Source organism: Serinus canaria, chromosome 3, assembly GCF_022539315.1.
Source record: "Serinus canaria isolate serCan28SL12 chromosome 3, serCan2020, whole genome shotgun sequence".
Taxonomy (NCBI): domain Eukaryota; kingdom Metazoa; phylum Chordata; class Aves; order Passeriformes; family Fringillidae; genus Serinus; species Serinus canaria.
The window spans coordinates 59,202,063-59,218,407 of NC_066316.1; the positions used below are offsets into that span (position 1 = coordinate 59,202,063).

Consider the following 16,345-nt stretch of genomic DNA (forward strand, 5'->3'; position numbering starts at 1 on the left):
TGCACTCCCTTGGGATGCCTTTCGCAGCTGCAGTGCAGTGGAGCTCTGGGCTTGGTAGTTTCTGAGACGCTAACCCTAGGCGTAACCCTAACCCTAACCTGAGGCAGGAAAAGCAGCCTAGGGTTAGTGGTGCTTCTGAGGAAAAAGCCGTGAGAGCAGGCGTCTTGTGGCAGTTTTGCACTCCCTTTCGATGCCTTTCGCAGCTGCAGTGCAGCTGGAGCTCTGGGCTTGGTAGTTTCTGAGACGCTAACCCTAGGCGTAACCCTAACCCTAACCTGAGGCAGGAAAAGCAGCCTATGGTTGGTGCACGACTTCTGAGGAAGAAGCCGTGGAGGCAGGCATCTTCTGGCAGTTTTTCTCTCATCTTGGGATGCCTTTGGAAGCTCGGCTGTGCCTAGGGCTCTTGGCTTTGTGCTATCTGAGACGCGAACCCTAGGCGTAACCCTAAGCATCGCCCGAGGCAGGAAGAGCAGCCCAGGCCCAGGGCTGTCTCCTAGGAAACAGCTGTTTAGGCAGGCATCTTGGGGCAGTTTTTGACTTTGACTCTTTTTTTTTTTTTTTTTTTTAATATATCCATGAAATGTCCCTCATATCTTCCCCTGCAAGTTGTGTCTGCCTCCTTGGATTTTGTTTTCCTTTTACAACATCTGTCAGCTTAGTTTTGGCCTCTTTTGCTCCTTTGCACTGCTCCTCCTTTCTGCCCAGACCCCTTTCTTGTAGTCACCAAATTTCCCATTTTTCTTTTTTTTTTTTTTCCAATTTCATTTCCTTTCATCATATCTCCATTCCAGAGTGTTTATAAGTCCTTCTTATTTGTTTTGGCCTTCAGCGGGAATCAATTCTGGCAAGGCTTGGTGTATGTTGTGAGTGTCCCTGCAGTTGTTTGCCTGCCATGCCTTTTCATTGCTTTCACTTTGGCTCAGATTTTTTTTCTATTTTTTTCTTTCATTTATCCATGAAATGTCCCTCATATCTTCCTCTCTAAGTTGTGTCTGCCTCCATGGATTTGGTTTTGCTATTACAACACCTGTCAGCTTACTTTTGGCCTCCTTTGGTCCTTTGCACTCCTTCTCCTTTCTGTCCAGACCACTTCTTGTAGTCACCAAATTTCCCATTTTTCTTTTTTTTTTTTTTTCAATTTCATTTCCTTTCATCATATCTCAATTCCAGAGTGTTTATAAGTCCTTCTTATATGTTTTGGCCTTCAGCGGGAATCAATTCTGGCAAGGCTTGGTGTATGTTGTGAGTGTCCCGCAGTTGTTGCATGCCATGCCTTTTCATTGATTTGACTTTGGCTGAGATTTTTTTTTTTTTAAAGTATCCATGCCTTGTCCTTCATATCTTCATCTCCATGTTGTGTCTGCCTCCTTGAATTTGTTTTCCTTTGCAACACCTGTCAGCTTACTTTTGGCCTCCCTTGGTCCTTTTCATTGCTCCTCCTTTCTGCCCAGACCACTTTCTTGTAGTCACCAAATTTCCCAATTTTCCCTTTTTTGGTGGTTTTTTGCAATTGCATTTCTTTTGATCATATCTCCTTTCCAGAGGGTTTGTAAGCCTTTCTTTGCAGGGGCGCAAGATTTCGTTTGCCTTCCCGAAAGGAAATGAAATTTCCTTTCGGGAAGGCAAACGAAATCTTGCGATTTTAATGGGGATAAATTGGACAAACTTTGTTGCAAGTCCCTGCACTTGTTGGCTTGCCATGCCCTTGGTTGACTTTCACTTTGGCGGAGATTTTTTTTTCCTTTTTTTTTTTTTTTTTTAATGTATCCATGAAATATCCCTCATATCTTCCCCTGCAAGTTGTGTCTGCCTCCATGGATTTGGTTTTCCTATTACAACACCTGTCAGCTTACTTTTGGACTCCTTTGGTCCTTTGCACTGCTCCTCCTTTCTGCCCAGACCACTTCCTTGTAGTCACCAAATTTCCCGTTTTTCTATTTTTTTTTTTCCAATTTCATTTCCTTTGATCATATCTCCATTCCAGAGTGTTTGTAAGTCCTTCTTATTTGTTTTGGCCTTCAGCGGGGATCAATTCTGGCAAGGCTTGGTGTATGTTGTGAGTGTCTCTGCAGTTGTTTGCCTGCCATGCCTTTTCATTGCTTTCACTTTGGCTGAGATTTTTTTTTTTTTTTATAAGTATCCATGCTTTGTCCTTCATATCTTCATCTCCATGTTGTGTCTGCCTCCTTAATTTTTTCCCTTATTAGCAACACCAGTAAGGACAGATTTGGCCTCTTTTGCTTCTTTACACCGCACCTCCTTTCTGTCCACACCACTTTTCTGTAGTCACCAAATTTCCCAGTTTTCTCTTTTTTTTTTTTCCTATTTCATTTCCTTTGATCATATCTCCATTCCAGAGTGTTTGTAAGTCCTTCTTATTTGATTTGGCCTTCAGCGGGGATCAATTCTGTCAAGGCTTGGTGTATGTTGTGAGTGTCCCTGCAGTTGTTTGCCTGCCATGCCTTTTCATTGCTTTCACTTTGGCTCAGATTTTTTTTTCTATTTTTTTTCTTTCATTTATCCATGAAATGTCCCTCATATCTTCCTCTCTAAGTTGTGTCTGCCTCCATGATTTGGTTTTCCTTATTACAACACCTGTCAGCTACGATTTGGCCTCCTTTGCTCCTTTGCACTGCTCCTCCTTTCTGCCCAGACCCCTTTCTTGTAGTCACCAAATTTCCCATTTTTCTTTTTTTTTTTTTTCCAATTTCATTTCCTTTCATCATATCTCAATTCCAGAGTGTTTATAAGTCCTTCTTATTTGTTTTGGCCTTCAGCGGGAATCAATTCTGTCAAGGCTTGGTGTATGTTGTGAGTGTCCCTGCAGTTGTTTGCATGCCATGCCTTTTCATTGCTTTCACTTTGGCTGAGTTTTTTTTCTTTTTTTTCTTCAAGTATCCATGACATGTCCCTCATATCTTCCTCTCTAAGTTGTGTCTGCCTCCTTAATTTGTTTCCCTATTAGCAACACCAGTCAGTTACATTTTGGCCTCCTTTGCTCCTTTGCACTGCCTCTCCTTTCTGACCAGACCACTTTCTTGTAGTCACCAAATTTCCCATTTTTCTTTTTTTTTTTTTTCCAATTTCATTTCCTTTCATCATATCTCAATTCCAGAGTGTTTATAAGTCCTTCTTATTTGTTTTGGCCTTCAGCGGGAATCAATTTAGCCAAGGGTTGGTCTGAGTGTCCCTGCAGTTATTTGCATGCCATGCCTTTTCATGGCTTTTACTTTGGCTGAGATTTTTTTTTTTTAAAGTATCCATGCCTTGTCCTTCATATCTTCATCTCCATGTTGTGTCTGCCTCCTTGAATTTTGTTTTCCTTTTGCAACACCTGTCAGCTTACTTTTGGCCTCCCTTGGTCCTTTTCATTGCTCCTCCTTTCTGCCCAGACCACTTTCTTGTAGTCACCAAATTTCCCAATTTTCCCTTTTTTGGTGGTTTTTTGCAATTGCATTTCTTTTGATCATATCTCCTTTCCAGAGGGTTTGTAAGCCTTTCTTTGCAGGGGCGCAAGATTTCGTTTGCCTTCCCGAAAGGAAATGAAATTTCCTTTCGGGAAGGCAAACGAAATCTTGCGATTTTAATGGGGATAAATTGGACAAACTTTGGTGCAAGTCCCTGCCCTTGTTGGCTTGCCATGCCCTTGGTTGACTTTGACTTTGGCGGAGATTTTTTTTTCCTTTTTTTTTTTTTTTTTTAATGTATCCATTAAATATCCCTCATATCTTCCCCTGCAAGTTGTGTCTGCCTCCATGGATTTGGTTTTCCTTTTACAACACCTGTCAGCTTACTTTTGGCCTCCTTTGATCCTTTGCACCGCACCTCCTTTCTGCCCAGACCACTGTCTTGTAGTCACCAAATTTCCCATTTTTCTTTTTTTTTTTTTCCAATTTCATTTCCTTTGATCATATCTCCATTCCAGAGTGTTTGTAAGTCCTTCTTATTTGTTTTGGCCTTCAGCGGGGATCAATTCTGGCAAGGCTTGGTGTATGTTGTGAGTGTCCCTGCAGTTGTTTGCCTGCCATGCCTTTTCATTGCTTTCACTTTGGCTCAGAGTTTTTTTTCTATTTTTTTTCTTTCATTTATCCATTAAATGTCCCTCATATCTTCCTCTCAAGTTGTGTCTGCCTCCATGGATTTGGTTTTCCTATTACAACACCTGTCAGCTTACTTTTGGCCTCCTTTGATCCTTTGCACTGCTCCTCCTTTCTGCCCAGACCACTTTCCTGTAGTCACCAAATTTCCCATTTTCTTTTTTTTTTTTTCCAATTTCATTTCCTTTGATCATATCTCCATTCCAGAGTGTTTGTAAGTCCTTCTTATTTGTTTTGGCCTTCAGCGGGGATCAATTCTGGCAAGGCTTGGTGTATGTTGTGAGTGTCCTGCAGTTGTTTGCCTGCCATGCCTTTTCATTGCTTTCACTTTGGCTCAGATTTTTTTTTTTTTTTAAGTATCCATGCTTGTCCTTCATATCTTCATCTCCATGTTGTGTCTGCCTCCTTAATTGTTTTCCCTTTTAGCAACACCAGTCAGGACAGATTTGGCCTCTTTGGCTCCTTTACACTGCACCTCCTTTCTGTCCACACCACTTTCTTGTAGTCACCAAATTCCCATTTTTCTTTTTTTTTTTTCCAATTTCATTTCCTTTGATCATATCTCCATTCCAGAGTGTTTGTAAGTCCTTCTTATTTGTTTTGGCCTTCAGCGGGGATCAATTCTGTCAAGGCTTGGTGTATGTTGTGAGTGTCCCTGCAGTTGTTTGCCTGCCATGCCTTTTCATTGCTTTCACTTTGGCTCAGATTTTTTTTCTATTTTTTTCTTTCATTTATCCATGAAATGTCCCTCATATCTTCCTCTCTAAGTTGTGTCTGCCTCCATGGATTTGGTTTTCCTTTAGCAACACCTTTCAGCTTACTTTTGGCCTCCTTTGGTCCTTTGCACTCCTTCTCCTTTCTGCCCAGACCACTTTCTTGTAGTCACAAAATTTCCCATTTTTCTTTTTTTTTTTTTTCCTATTTCATTTCCTTTGATCATATCTCCATTCCAGAGTGTTTGTAAGACCTTCTTATTTGTTTTGGCCTTCAGCGGGGATCAATTCTGGCAAGGCTTGGTGTATGTTGTGAGTGTCCCTACAGTTGTTTGCATGCCATGCCTTTTCATTGCTTTCACTTTGGCTCAGATTTTTTTTTTTTTTTAAAGTATCCATGCCTTGTCCTTCATATCTTCATCTCCATGTTGTGTCTGCCTCCTTAATTGTTTTCCTTTTTGCAACACCAGTAAGGACGTTTTGGCCTCTTTTGCTCCTTTGCACTGCACCTCCTTTCTGCCCACACCACTTTCTTGTAGTCACCAAATTTCCCATTTTTCTTTTTTTTTTTTTTTCCTATTTCATTTCCTTTGATCATATCTCCATTCCAGAGTGTTTGTAAGACCTTCTTATTTGTTTTGGCCTTCAGCGGGGATCAATTCTGTCAAGGCTTGGTGTATGTTGTGAGTGTCCCTGCAGTTGTTTGCATGCCATGCCTTTTCATTGCTTTCACTTTGGCTCAGAGTTTTTTTTCTATTTTTTTCTTTCATTTATCCATGAAATGTCCCTCATATCTTCCTCTCTAAGTTTGTGGTCTGCCTCCCATTGGATTTGGTTTTCCTATTACAACACCTGTCAGCTTACTTTTGGCCTTCCTTTGGTCCTTTGCACTCCTTCTCCTTTCTGCCCAGACCACTTCCTTGTAGTCACTCAAACTTTCCCATTTTTCTTTTTTTTTTTTTTTTTCCAATTTCATTTCCTTTCATCATATCTCCATTCCAGAGTGTTTGTAAGTCCTTCTTATTTGTTTTGGGCCTTCAGCGGGGATCAATTCTGTCAAGGCTTGGTGTATGTTGTGAGTGTCCCTGCAGTTGTTTGCATGCCATGCCTTTCATTGATTTGACTTTGGCTGAGATTTTTTTTTTTTTAAAGTATCCATGCCGTGTCCTTCATATCTTCATCTCCATGTTGTGTCTGCCTCCTTGAATTTTGTTTTCCTTTTGCAACACCTGTCAGCTATTTTGCCTCCTCTTGTTCTTTTCATTGCTCCTCCTTTCTGCCCAGACCACTTTTCTTGTAGTCACCAATTTCCCAATTTTCCCTTTTTTGGTGGTTTTTTGCAATTGCATTCTTTGATCATATCTCCTTTCCAGAGGGTTTGTAAGCCTTTCTTTGCAGGGGCGCAAGATTTCGTTTGCCTTCCCGAAGGAAATGAAATTTCCGTTCGGGAAGGCAAACGAAATCTTGCGATTTAATGGGGGATAAACTGGACAAACTTTGGTGCAAGTCCCTGCACTTGTTGGCTTGCCATGCCCTTGGTTGACTTTGACTTTGGCGGAGATTTTTTTTTCCTTTTTTTTTTTTTTAATGTATCCATGAAATAGTCCCTCATATCTTCCCCTGCAATTGTGTCTGCCTCCATGGATTGGTTTTCCTTTTACAACACCTGTCAGCTTACTTTTGCCTCCTTTGATCCTTTGCACTGCACCTCCTTTCTGTCCAGACCACTTTCTTGTAGTCACCAAATTTCCCATTTTTCTTTTTTTTTTTTTTCCAATTTCATTTCCTTTGATCATATCTCCATTCCAGAGTGTTTGTAAGTCCTTCTTATTTGTTTTGGCCTTCAGCGGGGATCAATTCTGTCAAGGCTTGGTGTATGTTGTGAGTGTCCCTGCAGTTGTTTGCATGCCATGCCTTTTCATTGATTTGACTTTGGCTGAGATTTTTTTTTTTTAAAGTATCCATGCCTTGTCCTTCATATCTTCATCTCCATGTTGTGTCTGCCTCCTTGAATTTTGTTTTCCTTTTGCAACACCTGTCAGCTTACTTTTGGCCTCCCTTGGTCCTTTTCATTGCTCCTCCTTTCTGCCCAGACCACTTTCTTGTAGTCACCAAATTTCCCAATTTTCCCTTTTTTGGTGGTTTTTTGCAATTGCATTTCTTTTGATCATATCTCCTTTCCAGAGGGTTTGTAAGCCTTTCTTTGCAGGGGCGCAAGATTTCGTTTGCCTTCCCGAAAGGAAATGAAATTTCCTTTCGGGAAGGCAAACGAAATCTTGCGATTTTAATGGGGATAAATTGGACAAACTTTGGTGCAAGTCCCTGCCCTTGTTGGCTTGCCATGCCCTTGGTTGACTTTGACTTTGGCGGAGATTTTTTTTTCCTTTTTTTTTTTTTTTTAATGTATCCATGAAATATCCCTCATATCTTCCCCTGCAAGTTGTGTCTGCCTCCATGGATTTGGTTTTCCTTTTACAACACCTGTCAGCTTACTTTTGGCCTCCTTTGATCCTTTGCACTGCTCCTCCTTTCTGCCCAGACCACTTCCTTGTAGTCACCAAATTTCCCATTTTTCTTTTTTTTTTTTTCCAATTTCATTTCCTTTGATCATATCTCCATTCCAGAGTGTTTGTAAGTCCTTCTTATTTGTTTTGGCCTTCAGCGGGGATCAATTCTGGCAAGGCTTGGTGTATGTTGTGAGTGTCCCTGCAGTCGTTTGCATGCCATGCCTTTTCATTGCTTTCACTTTGGCTGAGAGTTTTTTTTTTTTTTAAGTATCCATGCCTTGTCCTTCATATCTTCATCTCCATGTTGTGTCTGCCTCCTTAATTTTTTCCCTTTTTTGCAACAACAGTAAGGACAGATTTGGCCTCTTTTGCTCCTTTACGCTGCACCTCCTTTCTGTCCACACCACTTTTCTGTAGTCACCAAATTTCCCATTTTTCTTTTTTTTTTTTTCCAATTTCATTTCCTTTGATCATATCTCCATTCCAGAGTGTTTGTAAGTCCTTCTTATTTTATTTGGCTTTCAGCGGGGATCAATTCTGTCAAGGCTTGGTGTATGTTGTGAGTGTCCCTGCAGTTGTTTGCATGCCATGCCTTTTCATTGCTTTCACTTTGGCCCAGATTTTTTTTTCTATTTTTTTTCTTTCATTTATCCATGAAATGTCGCTCATATCTTCCTCTCTAAGTTGTGTCTGCCTCCATGGATTTGATTTTGCATTTACAACACCTGTCAGCTTACTTTTGGCCTCCTTTGGTCCTTTGCACTCCTTCTCCTTTCTGCCCACACCACTTTCTAGTAGTCACCAAATTTCCCATTTTTCTTTTTTTTTTTTTCCAATTTCATTTCCTTTCATCATATCTCCATTCCAGAGTGTTTGTAAGTCCTTCTTATTTGTTTTGGCCTTCAGCGGGGATCAATTCTGTCAAGGCTTGGTGTATGTTGTGAGTGTCTCTGCAGTTGTTTGCATGCCATGCCTTTTCATTGATTTGACTTTGGCTGAGATTTTTTTTTTTTAAAGTATCCATGCCTTGTCCTTCATATCTTCATCTCCATGTTGTGTCTGCCTCCTTGAATTTTGTTTTCCTTTTGCAACACCTGTCAGCTTACTTTTGGCCTCCCTTGGTCCTTTTCATTGCTCCTCCTTTCTGCCCAGACCACTTTCTTGTAGTCACCAAATTTCCCAATTTTCCCTTTTTTGGTGGTTTTTTGCAATTGCATTTCTTTTGATCATATCTCCTTTCCAGAGGGTTTGTAAGCCTTTCTTTGCAGGGGCGCAAGATTTCGTTTGCCTTCCCGAAAGGAAATGAAATTTCCTTTCGGGAAGGCAAACGAAATCTTGCGATTTTAATGGGGATAAATTGGACAAACTTTGGTGCAAGTCCCTGCCCTTGTTGGCTTGCCATGCCCTTGGTTGACTTTGACTTTGGCGGAGATTTTTTTTTTCCTTTTTTTTTTTTTTAATGTATCCATGAAATATCCCTCATATCTTCCCCTGCAAGTTGTGTCTGCCTCCATGGATTTGGTTTTCCTTTTACAACACCTGTCAGCTTACTTTTGGCCTCCTTTGATCCTTTGCACCGCACCTCCTTTCTGTCCAGACCACTGTCCTTGTAGTCACCAAATTTCCCATTTTTCTTTTTTTTTTTTTTCCATTTCATTTCCTTTGATCATATCTCCATTCCAGAGTGTTTGTAAGTCCTTCTTATTTGTATTGGCCTTCAGCGGGGATCAATTCTGGCAAGGCTTGGTGTATGTTGTGAGTGTCCCTGCAGTTGTTTGCCTGCCATGCCTTTTCATTGCTTTCACTTTGGCTCAGAGTTTTTTTTCTATTTTTTTTCTTTCATTTATCCATGAAATGTCCCTCATATCTTCCTCTCTAAGTTGTGTCTGCCTCCATGGATTTGGTTTTCCTATTACAACACCTGTCAGCTTACTTTTGGACTCCTTTGGTCCTTTGCACTGCTCCTCCTTTCTGCCCAGACCACTTTCTTGTAGTCACCAAATTTCCCATTTTTCTTTTTTTTTTTTTCCAATTTCATTTCCTTTGATCATATCTCCATTCCAGAGTGTTTGTAAGTCCTTCTTATTTGTTTTGGCCTTCAGCGGGGATCAATTCTGGCAAGGCTTGGTGTATGTTGTGAGTGTCCCTACAGTTGTTTGCATGCCATGCCTTTTCATTGATTTCACTTTGGCTGAGATTTTTTTTTTTTTTTAAGTATCCATGAATTGTCCTCATATCTTCCTCCTGTTGTGTCTGCCTCCTATAATTTTTTTCCCTTATTATCAACACCGTAGTGACATATTTGGCCTCTTTGCTCCTTTCACTGCCACTCCTCTTCTGCCCAACCACTTCCTGTAGTCACCAATTTCCCATTTTTCTTTTTTTTTTTTTTCCTATTTCATTTCCTTTGATCATATCTCCATTCCAGAGTGTTTGTAAGTCCTTCTTATTTGTTTTGGCTTCAGCGGGGATCAATTCTGGCAAGGCTTGGTGTATGTTGTGAGTGTCTCTGCTGTTGTTTGCATGCCATGCCTTTTCATTGCTTTCACTTTGGCTGAGATTTTTTTTTTTTTTAAAGTATCCATGCCTTGTCCTTCATATCTTCATCTCCATGTTGTGTCTGCCTCCTTGAATTTTGTTTTCCTTTTGCAACACCTGTCAGCTTACTTTTGGCCTCCCTTGGTCCTTTTCATTGCTCCTCCTTTCTGCCCAGACCACTTTCTTGTAGTCACCAAATTTCCCAATTTTCCCTTTTTTGGTGGTTTTTTGCAATTGCATTTCTTTTGATCATATCTCCTTTCCAGAGGGTTTGTAAGCCTTTCTTTGCAGGGGCGCAAGATTTCGTTTGCCTTCCCGAAAGGAAATGAAATTTCCTTTCGGGAAGGCAAACGAAATCTTGCGATTTTAATGGGGATAAATTGGACAAACTTTGGTGCAAGTCCCTGCCCTTGTTGGCTTGCCATGCCCTTGGTTGACTTTGACTTTGGCGGAGATTTTTTTTCCTTTTTTTTTTTTTAATGTATCCATGAAATATCCCTCATATCTTCCCCTGCAAGTTGTGTCTGCCTCCATGGATTTGGTTTTCCTTTTACAACACCTGTCAGCTTACTTTTGGCCTCCTTTGATCCTTTGCACTGCTCCTCCTTTCTGCCCAGACCACTTCCTTGTAGTCACCAAATTTCCCATTTTTCTTTTTTTTTTTTCCAATTTCATTTCCTTTGATCATATCTCCATTCCAGAGTGTTTGTAAGTCCTTCTTATTTGTTTTGGCCTTCAGCGGGGATCAATTATGGCAAGGCTTGGTGTATGTTGTGAGTGTCCCTGCAGTTGTTTGGATGCCATGCCATTTCATGGTTTGACTTTGGCTGAGATTTTTTTTTTTTTTAAGTATCCATACCTTGTCCTTCATATCTTCATGTTTTGTCTGCATCCTTGGATTTTGTTTTGCTTTTGCAACAGCTGTCAGCTTAGTTTTGGCCTCTTTTGCACATTTGTACTGCACCTCCTTTATGCCCTGACCTCTTTGTGCAGTCACCAAATTTCCCAATTTTCCCTTTTTTGGGGGTTTTCTGCAATTGCATTTCTTTTCATCATATCTCCTTTCCAGAGTGTTTGTAAGCCTTTCTTTGCAGGGTCGCAAGATTTCGTTTGCCTTCCCGAAAGGAAATTTCATTTCCTTTCGGGAAGGCAAACGAAATCTTGCGATTTTAATGGGGATCAATTGGACAAACTTTGGTGCAAGTCCCTGCACTTGTTGGCTTGCCATGCCCTTGGTTGACTTTGACTTTGGCGGAGATTTTTTTTCCTTTTTTTTTTTAATGTATCCATGAAATATCCCTCATATCTTCCCCTGCAAGTTGTGTCTGCCTCCATGGATTTGGTTTTCCTTTTACAACACCTGTCAGCTTACTTTTGGCCTCCTTTGATCCTTTGCACTGCTCCTCCTTTCTGCCCAGACCACTTCCTTGTAGTCACCAAATTTCCCATTTTTCTTTTTTTTTTTTCCAATTTCATTTCCTTTGATCATATCTCCATTCCAGAGTGTTTGTAAGTCCTTCTTATTTGTTTTGGCCTTCAGCGGGGATCAATTCTGGCAAGGCTTGGTGTATGTTGTGAGTGTCCCTGCAGTTGTTTGCATGCCATGCCTTTTCATTGCTTTCACTTTGGCTGAGATTTTTTTTTTTTTTAAGTATCCATGCCTTGTCCTTCATATCTTCATCTCCATGTTGTGTCTGCCTCCTTAATTTTTTCCCTTTTTTGCAACACCAGTAAGGACAGATTTGGCCTCTTTTGCTCCTTTACACTGCACCTCCTTTCTGTCCACACCACTTTCTTGTAGTCACCAAATTTCCCATTTTTCTTTTTTTTTTTTCCAATTTCATTTCCTTTGATCATATCTCCATTCCAGAGTGTTTGTAAGTCCTTCTTATTTGTTTTGGCCTTCAGCAGGGATCAATTCTGTCAAGGCTTGGTGTATGTTGTGAGTGTCCCTGCAGTTGTTTGCCTGCCATGCCTTTTCATTGCTTTCACTTTGGCTGAGATTTTTTTTTCTTTTTTTTTTTTTCATTTATCCATGAAATGTCCCTCATATCTTCCTCTCTAAGTTGTGTCTGCCTCCATGGATTTGGTTTTCCTATTACAACACCTGTCAGCTTACTTTTGGACTCCTTTGGTCCTTTGCACTCCTTCTCCTTTCTGTCCAGACCACTTTCTTGTAGTCACCAAATTTCCCATTTTTTCTTTTTTTTTTTTCCAATTTCATTTCCTTTGATCATATCTCCATTCCAGAGTGTTTGTAAGTCCTTCCTATTTGTTTTGGCCTTCAGCGGGGATCAATTCTGGCAAGGCTTGGTGTATGTTGTGAGTGTCCCTGCAGTTGTTTGCATGCCATGCCTTTTCATTGATTTGACTTTGGCTGAGATTTTTTTTTCTTTTTTTTTTTTTCATTTATCCATGAAATGTCCCTAATATCTTCCTCTCTTAGTTTTTTCTGTCTCCATGGAATTGAATTTCCTTTTACAACACCTGTCAGCTTACTTTTGGCCTCCTTTGGTCCTTTGCACTGCTCCTCCTTTCTGCCCAGACCACTTTCTTGTAGTCACCAAATTTCCCAATTTTCCCTTTTTTGGGGTTTTTTTGAAATCGCATTTCTTTTGATCATATCTCCTTTCCAGAGGGTTTGTAAGCCTTTCTTTGCAGGGGCGCAAGATTTCGTTTGCCTTCCCGAAATGAAATTTCCTTTCGGGAAGGCAAACGAAATCTTGCGATTTTAATGGGGATCAATTGGAATTGGACAAACTTTGTTGCAAGTCCCTGCACTTGTTGGCTTGCCATGCCCTTGGTTGTCTTTGACTTTGGCTGAGATTTTTTTTTTTTTTAAGTATCTATGCCTTGTCCTTCATATCTTCATCTCCATGTTGTGTCTGCCTCCTTAATTTTCTCCATTATTTGCAACACCAGTAAGGACAGATTTGGCCTCTTTTGCTTCTTTACACCGCACCTCCTTTCTGCCCAGACCACTTCCTTGTAGTCACCAAATTTCCCATTTTTCTTTTTTTTTTTTTTTCCAATTTCATTTCCTTTGATCATATCTCCATTCCAGAGTGTTTTTAAGTCCTTCCTATTTGTTTTGGCCTTCAGCGGGGATCAATTCTGGCAAGGCTTGGTGTATGTTGTGAGTGTCCCTACAGTTGTTTGCATGCCATGCCTTTTCATTGCTTTCACTTTGGCTGAGATTTTTTTTTTTTTTTAAGTATCCATGCCTTGTCTTTCATATCTTCATCTCCATGTTGTGTCTGCCTCCTTAATTTTTTCCCTTATTTTCAACACCTGTCAGCTTAGTTTTGGCCTTTTTTGCTCCTTTACACCGCACCTCCTTTCTGCCCAGACCTCTTTCTTCTAGTCACCAAATTTCCCAGTTTTCCCTTTTTTGGGTTTTTTTGCGATTGCATTTCTTTTGATCATATTTCCTTTCCAGAGTGTTTGTACGCCTTGCTTTGCAGAGGCGCAAGACTTTGTTTGCCTTCCTGAAAGGAAATGAAATTTTATTTCATTTTGGGAAGGCCAACGAAATCTTGAGATTTTAGTGGGGATCAATTGGACAAGCTTTTATGCAAGTCCTTGCAGTTGTTTGCATGCCATGCCTTTAAGTGACTTTAACTTTGGCCTAGACTTTTTTATACTTTTTTTTTTGATTATGTATCCAATGGAATTTAAATTGAAAAAAAAAATATAAGATATATTGGAAATTTGGTGACTACAAGAAAGTGGTCTTGGCAGAAAGGAGCTGCAATGTAAAGGAGCAAAAGAGGCCAAAACTAAGGTGACAGCTTTTGCAAAAGAGGGAAATATTTAAGGAGGCAGACACATCATGGAGATGAAGATATGGAGGACAAGGCAATGATGCTTAAAAAAAAAAAAAAAACCAACCAAAAAACAAAAAAACTCAGCCAAAATCAAAACTGCCACAAGATGCCTGCCTCTCCAGCTTTTTCCTGGTATGCAGCCCTAGGCCAGGGTTGCTTTTCCTGTCTAGAGCTAGGGTTAGGGTTACGCCTAGGGTTAGCGTCTCGGAAACTACCAAGCCCAGAGCTCCAGCTGCAATGCAGGTGCGAAAGGCATCCCAAGGGGAGTGCAAAACTGCCACAAGATGCCTGCCTCCACGGCTTTTTCCTCAGATCAACACTAACCCTACGCTGCTTTTTCTACCTAGTCCTGGTCCTGATGTGTGCCATGATGTGGATCCTGTCTGCACTCCTTCCGGGCCTTGGAAAACCAGCACCCATGTGTGCTGCATTCATTTTCTAAAACAAGGATGTAATCTGTTTCCTTTATGCTTTTTTAACCATTTCAGTAGCATAAATATACACTGCAGTTAAGAAATGCAATATGAAATGCTCTATATCCTGAAGAAATGCTACATGAATTAGGACAAAATCATAGTTTGAGACAAAAGATAGAAAACATGCTTTTTTGATGAGTAGAATCTTAGGCCAAAGTTGCTGCCTGAAAAAGACTTTGGAAGATGGAAATTGGTCACACAGGCATGGTCAGCACTGTCCTTCCTGCAGAGGGTGAAGAAGCGAGTCCAAGGAAGTGCAAAGCCAAAGGACTCAGAAACCAACTGTGGTGCTAACAGCAGCGAGGATGGAGTTACACTGATTCTTTACAATGGATACAAGGAAAAGTTGGACCTTCAGAAAAAATACCCAAGTAGCCAGCCAATGAAGGAGGAGGAAACAAAATAAATTTTAACTTTACCATAGTTTGGACGGGAGAATAAACTGAAGAGAAACAATCATTTGCATCTCATTGGTGCTCCACAAGACGGTGTGCCAGACAGGGCAAAAGCCTGTAAATGTAAACCCTCATCCCAGTGTCTGCTCTGCCGCAGCACTTTTGTATGGGTCTGGAAAGACTCTCCTTCTCTGCACGCTTCTGCCTTCTCCCTGTTTCCTGTGGCAAAGGTAATAAATTCTTAAAAGTAGGAAAGGAAGCTGTGGATACAGGCTTCAAAGCTTCTGCAGAACTCAAACACAGTAATGTATTCTCTGCTGCTAAAATTCCTGTACTTATTTCTAAATGAGTTAATTGGAGTTAAGGCATCACTCATGCAAGCTGAGTGAGAAGGAGTTGCTCACTCTAGATGTGCATCTCCATAAAGACAAGAAGCTTAATTTCAGAGGCTAAGCTATGACCAGCTGATAATTATACCTGGGGAAAGAACAGATACTATTGTTAAAGATTCTGTTCTGTTGCTATGGAAACCTCTATGGCATGGAGTGTCTAATATGTGAATGGTATAGATGAAGAAATGCAGAAAAACATTTTGTTATACAAGATCAAGAATGCATAGAGTTTCTTTTTGTGCTTCTGGAAAACAGGAAATACATTTTCAGTGAAGCATGAAGTTATTTTAAATATTTTGTTACTGGAACATTTGGTCTCAAGTGCTACCTCTTCTGAGTTTTGAGAAAAGATAATGCCATCTCCACTTGACTGCAAGCAGTATCTCTTAATTCTCTCTCAGGGACCTTTGGCAGACCTTTAAAATACAAAATATTCACTCCCTCTGCTCAGTGTTTCTAAATTATTTAAATGACCTGAGGAAAAATGCAATTTAAGCCACCTCTGTGCTGGCAGGTGTCAGGACAGGAGCTCAGCCAGAGAAAAAGACATGCAAGAGAATTTGTATTTTCCAAGCTATTCTTAAAACTGCCTAAAATGGTCCCAGGGCAACCTCAATTTGCTGCTCACTCTCAAGCGGGACTCCAAGAGGAAGTTCCCCTGGGAGATCACAGCTTTTAACCCCTGTGTTCTCAGAGGCGTATCCATGCCCTCAGTGGACAAACCAGGTGCCAATATTAAATCTGAACACCGATTGGCTTGCCCACACCATCACAAAAACTTCATTTCCTCTTAAACCACGACATTGGTCCATATGCTGATGAACATGGTGGCCATGGTGGGAAGGCAGCTAAGCAAGCACAACCACCCAAAAAAGTTTTGATTCCTCCAATTATTGCCCTGCTTAAAACCCTGTGTGGCAGGTGAGGCAATGGGACGTCTCCCTATTTTCAGCCCTGATCCACACATGAAACCAACTCCAGGTTGTAAATGCTCAGACCAAGCCCTCCTAAGCTCAGATTTTCAAGGAGATATTTGTGGTAGTTAAAATGTCCAGGCTGTGATTCAACTAGAAATCATGCAGCTTCCCAAGAAGACAACCTGACTATTTTCCTTTCCAGAGATTTGAATTATGCTTTGAATTAGATCTGCAGTGATTTATAGCCTCCTGCCCCCAGGGGACCTGCAGCACAGCTCAGAGTGGGCAGCTCAGACTGTGCCTAGGTCCATCTTTGCAGATGTCAGTGAGTCTGAGCCATTGCAGGAGCCAAGTGCTTTCTCAGAGTCATTAACATCTGAGTTGAAATTGCCTCCACAATATCAGCTGAGCTGTAATATCAAACTGTGTATGCTTCAGCCATCAAATGGGCTAGCTAAAATCACCCAAGGCAGTGGCTTTTCT

At 40.8% G+C, this 16,345-nt stretch overlaps 1 long non-coding RNA gene across 1 annotated transcript; it reads right to left on the minus strand.

Moving 5' to 3' along the window:
- Positions 1-1,984: 1,984 nt before the first annotated feature.
- Positions 1,985-5,569, minus strand: LOC127059420 (uncharacterized). Its single transcript, XR_007777184.1, has 3 exons — positions 5,436-5,569; positions 3,826-3,939; positions 1,985-2,256 (listed from the first exon to the last, which is right to left on the minus strand). It is a non-coding gene; the product is annotated as an uncharacterized LOC127059420 (long non-coding RNA).
- Between the last annotated feature and the right edge of the window lie 10,776 nt (positions 5,570-16,345).